Raw genomic sequence first — 12,092 nt, 5'->3', positions numbered from 1 at the left:
TTAGTTTACAGAAAATAACATGTGAATAGCCTGTTGATCAACTAACTACTCACCCCAGCCAAAACATTTAGTAATATATTCTTCAATTAAAAAAAGCTTTAGTATGTGATAACTATGTGTTGGATGTCACGTTATGAAGTCTAAATAAAATTCCCTTTAGTACTTCCTTTTACTATTCTATATGGTCACTTGGGAAAACTTGTTAAACATTGGCCTGAAGCAATATTCAGGTAGTGCTCCTTTATGGAGCTCAGTGTCTCACAAAAATCAGTCATAGCCATGGGATTTTGAATTATTCCTCTATAAATAATATCAGAAACAATAGTTTTAAAAGTTTTGGCTGGTTCAATGGATTTGATTTTTAGCCTTGGAAAGAATAAAGAGAAGGGAGTATAAACATTTGTGAAAAAAGAGAAACCAGTTGAATATTCAAATACAGGTTTTGCTATAAATGCAATGAATTCTAGTTCTAAAATTTAGTTGCTGATTTTGTTGATGATTCATCTTTTTGCTGAAGGCTTAAAACTATTTTTACTGACTGTGAGAGCACTATGAATTGAAGGCTTAAACTGTTATTAGCATAAATGTTTTCTTTTCCCCACTGAACTCTTATCACAGGAAATGTAATTCTTTTTACCTGAGGCATTACTTAGTAATTAAAGAAAAGTGGTTTCCTAATGCTAATTTCTGTAATAAAAAGGAAATGTATGAACACATTAAATTGGGAATTGTAGTGATAATAAAAGGTACATTTCACATGTCTCACCTAGAATTATGGTTTTCTTGCTTTCTAAAATAGAATACTAAAAAGGGGTTATGGTGTTTTCATTTTATTTTCCATGAACATAAAATTCCATGAAAAGACTAAGTATGCAATTTGCTTGCCTTTATTTTTTAAATTTTTGTGAGTTTCTTTTATTTTTTCTTTAGAACTTTGTAGATTTCCACAGATATATTTCATACATATTTTGTTAGATTTTTGCCTAAGTATTTCATTTTTTTAATTTTTAAAATTGTTTTAAATTTTTAATTTTTTCTTCTTTCCTTTATTTTCATTTTTTATTTTTTTAATTTAACTTATAGCAAGAATTGCGATCAAACTCCACTCATTGGGCCAGAGCCCCTTGTGGTGTTAGCAAAAGACTGGCCCCTCATGTAGCATACTACTTACACTTGGGAGTTCATAGCCAGTGGCCCCACTCGAAGCTCTAAGAACGTGCAGATTTAATTTTTTTGTGGCAATATGAGTGGTGTTGTGTTTTTAATTTCAATGTCAACTTATTTAATGATAACATATAAGAAATTAATTAACTTTATTCACATAGACTTTGTATCCTGCAATCTTGTTCTTATTGCATATTTGTTCCAGGGTATTTTTGTTGTTTGAGATTGTCTACACAGTTATCATCTGTGGACAAAGACCGTTTTATTTCTTTCTCTAAATCTGTGTACGTTTTATTCCTTTTCTTGTCTCATAGCATTAACTAGGACATCTAGTATGATATTAAAAAAAAAGAGTAGTGCATGAACACCTTTGAGTTTTTCCTTATATTCAATAGACTAGCTTCCAGTTTCTCAAATTAAATAAGTTAGCTATATAATCTTTTGGTAGACGTTTTTAACAAATTGAGGAAGTGGCAGCTGCCCTGCTGAGTTCTCTATTGTTAGTTTTATTATATATGCACATTGGATTTTGGCAAATGCTTTTCTGCATATATTTATGTGATCATATTATTTTTTCATAATAATAAAAATAAAACAGCATTAATACTTTCATCAATAATAGCGAAGTTTATTAAATAGTTAATATGTGGGGCGCCTGGGTGGCGCAGTCGGTTAAGCGTCCGACTTCAGCCAGGTCACGATCTCGCGGTCCGTGAGTTCGAGCCCCACGTCGGGCTCTGGGCTTATGGCTCAGAGCCTGGAGCCTGTTTCCGATTCTGTGTCTCCCTCTCTCTCTGCCCCTCCCCTGTTCATGCTCTATCTCTCTCTGTCCCAAAAATAAATAAATGTTGAAAAAAAAAATTAAAAAAAAATAAATAAATAGTTAATATGTTTTGAAACTGGGTTAATTGTCTTCTATGGCCCATTTTACTTAATTACATTATTAAACCAATGTTTCAGATATTATTATCATCCACTTTTTAGAGATGGTGAAATCTAAGTCCATAGTTAAGTATCTTGCTCAATAATTATAAAGCAGGTATGTGGTGCAATTCTTTATGAATTTAGAGATTCTAGTTTTAGAGGAAACCTAATCACTATACAGTTCAAATTTGCATATTTTTGAACACTCATTCACAAGTATTTTTTTAATGTTTTATTTACTCTATATTTATTGATATAATAGAAATCAGGGGGCAATTAGGTTATTTGCATTATCAATTTTTTAAAAGACCATGGCATCTTCAACTCAACAAGCTCAAGTGAGTGAAAGGAGGTGTTTTAGGGACAGCAAATCTACCTTATCTGATGGCATGTATCAAAGTCACATCACCACCACCACCACTGTCGCCATCATCATTGCCGCTACAACCACTACCACTCTGTAAGCCTGAAATCTTCTTGAAAATTAAGCTTAGGAAACAAATAGAAAATATTGCTTTGGGGAGAAAATAAAGTGGTGATTCTCAAATTTCAAATGAGAGTTTAATTTTTGTCTTTATTGCCACTTGATTCTGAGAGACGTTTTTGAAATTTATATTCATTCTTTTGGAGTATTAGGAGAAAGAAGACTATGGATGAAATATTTTAGAAGAGAAAGACAAATTCTTTCTTGTCATGGCTCAACATATTGGAAACCATCAATTTTGGAAAGACAACTTCATTAAGACAATTCTATATAGATGGGAAAGTCTACACAGGTAACAATAATCTATTGTCTCAGTAGTAACAGGAACATTGTGATTAAATGTTATTTTCATAATTAAAAATTACATATTAATTTTATTTTTTAATTCATGCTTTCCATACATAGTAAATAGACATAAATAGATACATAGTATCATTCAGTGATTTGTAATTGGATTGTAGCTCCATTCCCACTCTCCAATGCTATTTCCAGTATATCATCTTTCTTGCTGTTTGGTTTCAGGTTGCTGATCTTGGAATAAATGCTGTTGCTTCAGGCACAGATGGCCATGTGTGACACGGCTCTGCAGAAAACCTTTTCCATACCTGACAAAGGTGTAGAGCTTTGGTGATACTAGTGGAGTGTAATGACATGTACTGAATCTGTGTTATCATGGAGAGTACTGGCAACAAAGGACATGGTGTAGCTATGAGATAAGGAGATAGATGGAATTATAGAAGAGTACTTGTTCCGTAGATTCCAGAATGACTAAGCTCAGTGATGTTTTGTAGCATACAGGTGGAAACTAAAGGCCTTCTAATTAGTCATTGATATGAAGAGCAGTGATATTTGGGTCACTCTTGGTATTTTTCTACAATTAACAATTATGATAATTTGGAAAATATTATAAACAGAGACTGAAAATAGAGCAGATAATAGATATTTTTTAAACATTAAGGGTCTCATTTTCCCATGTTTTACTGAAAAATAATAGTTATAATAACATCATCAACAACTACAAAATTAAAAGCACCATGTTTTTCAGTAGAGGTTTATTTATAGAAGCATGTGAAGTATTCCAAGACATAGGAGTCACAGATCTGAAAATCTTTACTATTTGATTGGGAATATACAAAAACAAAATACCACAAATGCTTTTATTGTAAAATATTTGTATTGGTGCAAAGTTCTTTGGGTTGCTGAGTTGTCAGCAGATTAGCTGCAGAGACGGTGATTAGGTCAAAACTTTATTAAAAAAGAAAAGTATCATCACTTATTTTGGAAAACTTCCTCTGTCAAACTATTTAGATGAAGTCCTGTTGTAAAGATAATGCTTCATTTCAAAGAATGTTGGAGCCCGAGGGGTTTTACAGGACACGTTTAAGGCATGTATATTTGTCATCATCACACACTATAATGTGCAACATAGTTTTCCTTTAAGAAGAATTAATGAAAACATATTTTGACATTACGATTGTGGACATCTGTGTTTGTTTACATTCATTTCAGCTTAATGCAGAAAATGTCAAAGAAAGAATGTAGAGTGAAAATTGTGTATCTTTCAGTTTTACTTTCATTGCTTAGTACAAAGGGATAAAAATGCATGGGCTTCTTGTGTGGTAAGAGTTTTGCTAATGGATGCATAAAGCAAACAAAGCTGAAAGGAAATGTTTTATTGCTCCATTCTGGACCATGTGGATTTTTGTTGCTCTTGTTTTTATTGTTTTTGTTGTTGTTGTTATTGTTTAAAGACTACTTAATCTGAAATGCCTGGAACTTTACAAAAATTTGGATTTGTACCAATACAAAACTTTTCTCTTAAAACATTATAATGTTGCTTATTCTCTTGCCAAGCAAAAGAAGTTACACATGTTTGGATACCTCTGGAAAAGCCAGACAACTGAAAATGAGGGGGAAACTTATTTTGCTCAAAGTACTTTAATATTTTGTCCTTTTATAATATAACAAAAGAATTTAAATACATATATATTGATGATAAGCATAACCACACATTATCTAATTCTATTCAAATTAAAAGCTAATGCTGTTTTAACTTGTAGTATTGGAGTATGTCCTTTTATTGTTAATATAGATGGATCTCAGGATTCACACTATCTTTTAATCAGATACAATAGTCAAATAATTATTTTCTTTTTATTTTCAAATATATGCTTCTGAAATCAGATTGCCTTTTTAATTGACACGTTTTTTTTCTAGAAAATCCAAAACCAAAATATAGAACATAACATGTAGTTTACATTATTTATACTTTAATCTGTAAGGTGCAAACAAACCGTTTTTCAGGGGGCACTTGGTTGTCTCAGTCGGCTGAGCATCCAACTTCAGCTCAGTTCATGATCTCATGGTTCGTGAGTTCAAGCCCCGCATCGGGGGTCTGTGCTGACAGCTCAGAGCCTGGAGCCTGCTTCAAATTCTGTCTCCCTCTCTTTCTGGTCCCGCTTCCCCACTTATACTCTGTCTCTCTCAAAAATAAATAAACATTAAAAAAATTAAAAAAAAAAACCTGTTTTTCAAATGTGTATTATTAATTTGCAAATCTTTCTTTGTCATAGATTTTGATGGTGTAAAATTACATAGATTTAAAGAATGATTAATGCAAAAATGCAGAGAAGGTAATTTTTGAACTCCTATATTGATATTTTATTAAGTCTTCAAGATGGCTATGTTAACATTTCATGAAATAATTGGATTTAATATAAACACTTTCTCTATTTTAGAAATAATTGATTGATGTTCTCCTGTGCAAAATAAGATATAAGCTCTCTTACACCACACCCACGCATGTATTTTCCCTCTATTTAACCTACCATTACTGTTTGCCACAGAAATAAATCAATGCTTGATGTTTATATTTCTGTGTCTATCTATAAACATATGGTTAACAGCTGAGAAATGTTGATTAGTGCTAAGAGCAGACAGCAGTATCAGCCTCACCGGGCAGGTTTTCAGTCGGGGTAGCTCCCTAAAATTTGAATCAGAGTCTATACTTTATCAAGATTTTCCTGGTGCACTTTTGAAGATTTTGACTCAGAAAATCTTTCCTGAGACTTGAGATACTGGATATCTAAAAATGTCTCAAATGATGCCAGTGCCACTGGCCCTGCAACCATCCTTTGTAGCAAGAATGTCAGGAACCATGGTTACATTTCTTTCATTTGTTGTATTACAAAAGAAATAACATTTGTATTTCCTACAGTTACCTTTATCTCTTTTTTATTTCTTTTTTTAAATAAATAGCCATCATTTATTTAGCTTTTTGTATTCTGACAGAACTCAGCATTTCCTATATAGTCAAACACACCGTATACTAGATTTTTTTTTCTTCAGTCTAGGGAAAGGACACCTGCAGTTTCACAACCATGCTCCTGCTCTGATTTAGAATAACTGATCTCGACTTTAGAGGATGTAGTCCTGGGTCACTCTTTATTAACAGGAGGGCCTCAACTATAGATTTGTGGGACCCAGGGTGAGATAAATGTACAGAGCCTCTGTGTTTTAATACCTTTTTGAGGAGTTTTACATTCACAGCAAAACTGATCAGAAAGTACAGAGATTTCCCAGATAACTACTGCTCCCATTATACAGCGTCTCCTCTAGAATGGTACATCCCCCACCAGAATAGATTTGTTACAATTAATAAGCCTATGGTGATGCATTATTATCACCTACAGTCCATAATTTACAATAGGAATCATTCTGGGTGTTGTATATTCTATGGGTTTGCACTTATGTAAAACGCCATATATCTATCACGATAGTAACATAAAGAGCTGTTTCATTGCCTTAAGAATCCTCTATGTTCCATGAATTCATCCATTTCCCCATACTCCAATCTCCGGAAACCAATGATCTTTTTACTCTCTCCATAATTTTGCCTTTTCCAGAATGTCATATAGTTGGAATCTTACAAAAGTTCAAAAGTAAAATTATTCTGGTTCTAATAGAGAAATATCCTTCTTTCATTATAATTATTAAGATTATATGAATATTATTTTTCTATGATTATTATAATGCTCAAATATCAGTAAGTGTTATTAATAGAACAATCTGAAATGATCTTTTCAACCATTTTACTATATTTTTAAAGGTTTTTTTTAGGTTCATTTATTTGAGAGAGAGAGAGAGAGAGACAGCATGAGTGTGCACACGAGAGAGTAGTAGGGGTAGAGAGAGAAAGGGAGAGAGAGAATGCCAAGCAGGCTGTGTGCTGTCATAGCCCAACACGGGGCTCACAAGCAGGCTGTGTGCTGTCATAGCCCAACACGGGGCTCGATGTAATGAACCATGAAATCATGACCTGAACCAAAATCAAGAGTTGGATGCTTAACTGACTGAGCCACCCAGGCGCCCTGTCAACCACTTTACTATATTAACTCCACAGGATCAGTAAGGAAATATTTAAAATTCTTGCCTAATCAAGACAGACACTGACCCTAAACAAGCTGTAAGTAGATCGAGTACATATGAGCTGAACATCAACGAAGGGTCCTACATTTACAAAATGAGACAGCATAGTGGATTAGGAGTAAGTTAATAGAGAAAGACCAAGAGTCATCTTGGAACACTGAAATACGTTCATTAGTACAAAGTCAAGGGGACTAAAATAAAAGACTCAGATGTACAATCTTGGAAACACATATAAGTTTACATGAGCATAGTCCATAATTCTTCCAGACCCCATACCCTAACCATGAGAATAATTTTATGCACCAGTGGCACTCAAATTAATTTTCTGATAAATGAAATAATTGTTAATACATTTTTAAATAAAAATAAAACAATCACATACAACTAAATTTGTAATAAAATAAATATTATATTTCCTTTTCGATTTTTGTCCTTTTGGGAAAAAGTTTACATTTATATTACATAAACAAAAAAATGCATTATTTTGCTCATTTTAGTTCTTTAAGCACTTTTTTACATAAAATGAATGGCAAGTTTCCAAATGGCTGAAATTTTCTATTTAATTCTGCTATGACCAAATGAATTAAACAAAAAGTGCCATCAGAGTCTATTAAACATGATAATATATTATTGTCTTTTGGCTCTACTTTATTTCTCAGTGTATATTTCTATCTGTTTCATAGTTAAAGCAGATGTAAATGATATAATGACACATAAAATTATCATATCAAATATATTCCTATTATTATTTAATGCAAGTGATTCCTCAGTTTAATCTTTTTAAGGTTTTGTGTAAGAAAGAAGTGTGTTTAACTGTTTAAATAAAGGAATGTTTGTTGATACAATGTACTTTTTCTAGAGAAGTAAGAGCAGTTGCTTTGTTGTTTAGTAGCTATTTCAGGGCTTGGCATGAATAAACATATTTGAGATTTAATGTTTATTCTTGCAATGGCTGTTATTAACTGAAATAGTAAGAGTAACTTAAAAAAATATGTGCTGAGGTTCTGTGTATCATAGGACTTCTGTGTATTCATCTTACCTTAATTCTTGGCTAACGGAAATGAATATATTTCCATCTCATAGCAGCAGTCTTAAAACCACTAATTCTTCTGCTAGAGATCATTCTATAGCTCCCCCTCTACATATCGCACTGGATGGATAACTGGATGGATAATTTCTGACAAAATCACATCATCACTGATAACTGCAATTAATGACATAGTTATGAAATGTTGGCCAGCTAGATTTTAATGTCACATAATAAGTGAAATTTTTGAAATTTTGATGTGTAGAAAAATAATTTAGAAATAAATATTTGGTCATAGGCACACACAGAAATATTCTATAATAAATTTCAGTCTGTTTAGCAACCATGTCAAATATATTGCAGTGATAGGTCGTATGGCTGATAGTGGAAAGAATCCAATTTAATTTTGAAATATGTTCACAGAAAATGTATAGATTCACCACACTAATTTCCAAACCGTAAGTGGAAAATATATAATCAAAGTCAAACTGCCAACCAAAACCTGGAGCAAATGACACAATAAAATTTAATAAGTCCTTAAAATCAGTGCAAACCTTAAGTATAATTAGCTACCACCATTACTTTTATTTTTGGCTCTGTGGCAAATTCCTGAGAATGGCTCCTCTTTTCCTTAAAAAATATGAACTGAAACACCTTCTCAGTAACCTTCTAATGCCAGTGGATTAATCAAAAGAAGGAGTTACAGAATGTTCACATGCTAGTGCAGCATAAATAAAGGCTTGAAATGCACGTTACACCCTTGAATCTTGGAGGCAGGGGTGACTATTGCACATGAAATGATCGTGATGGCTTCTTGATGTTCCATTTGCCAGCATCCATTCATATAAACTGTGGCTGGCTACCTTGCTGCCTTCTCTATACCATTTAAAGTTTTTTGTTTGTTTTTTTTTTAATGTTATTTTTTAGAGACAGAGAGAGAGACAGAGACAGAGAGAGAGCGGGAGGGGCAGAGAGAGATGGAGATACAGAATTTGAAGCAGGCTCCAGGCTCTGAGCTGTCAGCACAGAGCCCGATGTGGGACTCGAACCCATGAACCAAGAGATCGTGACCTGAGCCAAAGTCAGACGCTTAACCGACTGAGCCACCCAGGCACCGGCCATTTAATGCTGTATCATTAATTAAGTGATATATGTATATATCCCCTTCTATATCATATCATACTTCCTAATGCAGCTCCATGTGAGAAATTGCTTTAAATTTTTTAACAACTTTGTTGTAAGGAAAATTTTTTTTCCATCTAAGAAAATATTTTGTTCACTCTGTAAGAAATAATAAATAGTTATATTCTAATCTTTTATTTTTCCTTCCATAAACAGAATATATTTTACCCTGATATTTGTTATTTATTGTTATTTGCATGCTATTGTTTTTGGTCTCAAATTGAGCAAAGCAAGAAAAAATAAAACAATTAAATAAATATAGATACTATTATGTTGAATATCATCAATGAGTTTGTTGGGTAATTCACTTTGGTTAATTCTCCACTTACCCCATTCTTTGAATCTATCAAACTGTTGTGCTAAATGAGTTACAATAAGAAACATTGCAAACTTAATGATATTTCATTTTCCCAACTTAAGTGGAAATAACCTGGAGGCATAAAAAACTGGAGTAATAATAGTTAATTAACAGGATTCATATGTATTATTAATAATAAAATTAATAAAAAGATAGTATGTAATCCATAGGACAAAAGGAGCACTTGACACATCAATTATCCTTAGAAATCCCAAGATATATTAAGAAGTTGAAAAGTATAGACTTCCCTTAATAATTCTTGAAAGAATTGGTTTCTTGGTATGTTTTAATTAATGATTTAAGAAGTTACAGGTAATTGTGTTACTGAAATAAATTTATAGCACATACAGACACTCCTGAATGTGCAATGAATTTGAATTCAAACCCATTATGTTTTTAATCAGGCTGTGGTGATAAGACTCCTAACACGTATTTCTTATGACTCTTTGCTATGGAATATTAAAATCTCTATTTCACATAATGTTATCTATATGTTCAATTTATGGTACTAGAGAAAACTTACAAAAGCAGCTTCTCAGGGTGTTTTTAGGCAAATAAACTGTAGGCACCAAATACTATAGATTTTAGCATTAGGGAATCTCTGTTGCAGAATAAACTAAAGAAAAAAGTGGTGAATGTCTCTTAGGTTAGGGCGCCAAGTTCACAAGTGGAAAATATTGCGTATCTCAAATATATAGTCAAAGTAAAGAATCAAAAAGGAGCTTAATTAATGAGATAAAAATAATAAGGTAGGTATTCAAAATGCTCTATGTACAGAAATTAGGGATAGCTAGTTACAAGCAATAAGATGAATAAGGAAAGGCCATTTTTTAAAAAGGTGAATGAGATTTAACAAAAAAGATATTTTAATATAGTAAAAACTCTTACTCAATTAAATATTATTATTTTTTAGGTATAAACTCTACTCTCTACTCATCTAAGGGTAAGAACTTTGGGAAATTACAACTATTATAATAGGATTAGTAGTAGTAATAATTATTTAATTTCCAATAATGAAACTTAATACTATGTATAAAATCAAACACAATATAATAATCCTTATCTAAGAAGGAAATAACATGGTGAAAATATGAAATCTATCCTGATTCTGATGTTTGCTATTTTTTACTTATAACTTGAGGAATTATGTTGCCAATATAGTCCGATCATCAAGAGTTACAAGATGCAGGCTAAATGTGTGTTAGTCCTTTTAGTGACAATATGAGATTTCCTGAAAGCTGTTCTAATAATTAGTTAATTATTATTCATGACCGTGATAATGGAGATGGAGCTTAATTCTAAAGATAACTAGGTCTTCATGTATGCTGATTCTATAAAGCAGGTTATTTCCACTTAATATTAATCTGTGTGCCATTTCTCAAATCCAGTTTGAGGAACTATTCTAGTTTTCTACATTGGAATCATTTAAAAATACCTCTAAAATTTACATTATAAATATTATTAAATGTCATTAACATTTTAATTTTAGCCTGAAAAGTGTTTCATCTTTTGCATAAATATTGTGCACCATTTATTTAGCTCTTGTATCTCAGCTCTGAATCTGCTGTTTTGTACTCTATTTTGTGATGCAGAACCTAAAACTGCCAAAATGTATTTCTGTTTTGCCAGCAACCACCCAACCAGGCACTGCCAACAGAAAGGACTAAAGGAAGACCTCAAGGCTAGAGGAGGAAGAAGGGACTTCCACCTTCTTGGGTCCTTATTGTTATTTTCTGCTCTAGCTATTATTCCTGCATTACAAAATACTCCCCAAAATACAGTAGCAAAGAACTGCCTTTTTTTAAAGACAAAGAATTAGTAGGTCAGGGACTTTATGGACTCATTGTGGGGGTCCCCTGTGAAACTGCAGTCAACTTTTAGCTAAGGTTGTAGTCATGTGATCATCCAATGGCAATACTGGGCCATCATCCAAGATGGCTCATTTCTATTGCTATCAGTTGATGCTGGCCCTCAGCTGAAAGTTCAATTGGACCACATACTACAATGAATGCAAGTGGCCTCTTCACCAACACAATCTTAGGGCAATCTTTTACATGGCAGATGACTTTCTCCACAAGTGTTCTAAGAGAAGCAGGGGGAAGTAAGATTTTCAGACCTAGCATCAGAAATTACACAGCATCACTTCTGATACATTCTCTTGATTACTGGTCTGGTAATGATTAAGAGGAAGAGGACACAGACCCCACCTTTTTTTAAAAGAGGAACATCTAAGAAGTCCGGGTGGCAGGACCTAGAACCCCTTCTCTAAGCACAGACAAGGCATTTCACAGATCTGAGTTCCAGGCCCTTCTTCCAAGTTCAATGTTTTAGTAATCCCCCCTTCCCACCTTTGATTCCCTCAAGCCTAAGAAATGGCTTAATTATATTTATTTACTTTTACAGTTACCTAACTCAAAATTTAATATCAAATTAATAACTGTTAATACTAAATATCTTAAGTTAAAATAACTGTTGTGGTTTTTGCCTTCTCATTGAACACAACACTACACATAAAAATAAATATT

The 12,092-nt window shown here is 32.8% G+C and overlaps 1 long non-coding RNA gene and 1 other non-coding gene across 3 annotated transcripts in view; both read right to left on the bottom strand.

Moving 5' to 3' along the window:
* Positions 1-12,092, bottom strand: part of LOC123384615 — a 252,683-nt gene that overhangs the window by 28,297 nt on the left and 212,294 nt on the right. The gene's annotated exons all lie outside the window — the stretch shown is intronic.
* LOC111556999 lies at positions 1,076-1,223 on the bottom strand. The gene has a single exon (XR_002736717.1). It is a non-coding gene; the product is annotated as a small nucleolar RNA SNORA62/SNORA6 family (small nucleolar RNA).

The sequence above is a fragment of the Felis catus genome, chromosome A1, assembly GCF_018350175.1.
Source record: "Felis catus isolate Fca126 chromosome A1, F.catus_Fca126_mat1.0, whole genome shotgun sequence".
Lineage (NCBI taxonomy): Eukaryota > Metazoa > Chordata > Mammalia > Carnivora > Felidae > Felis > Felis catus.
Note: the sequence above shows the minus strand (reverse complement) of the source record. Positions and strands in the feature narration are given on the sequence as shown.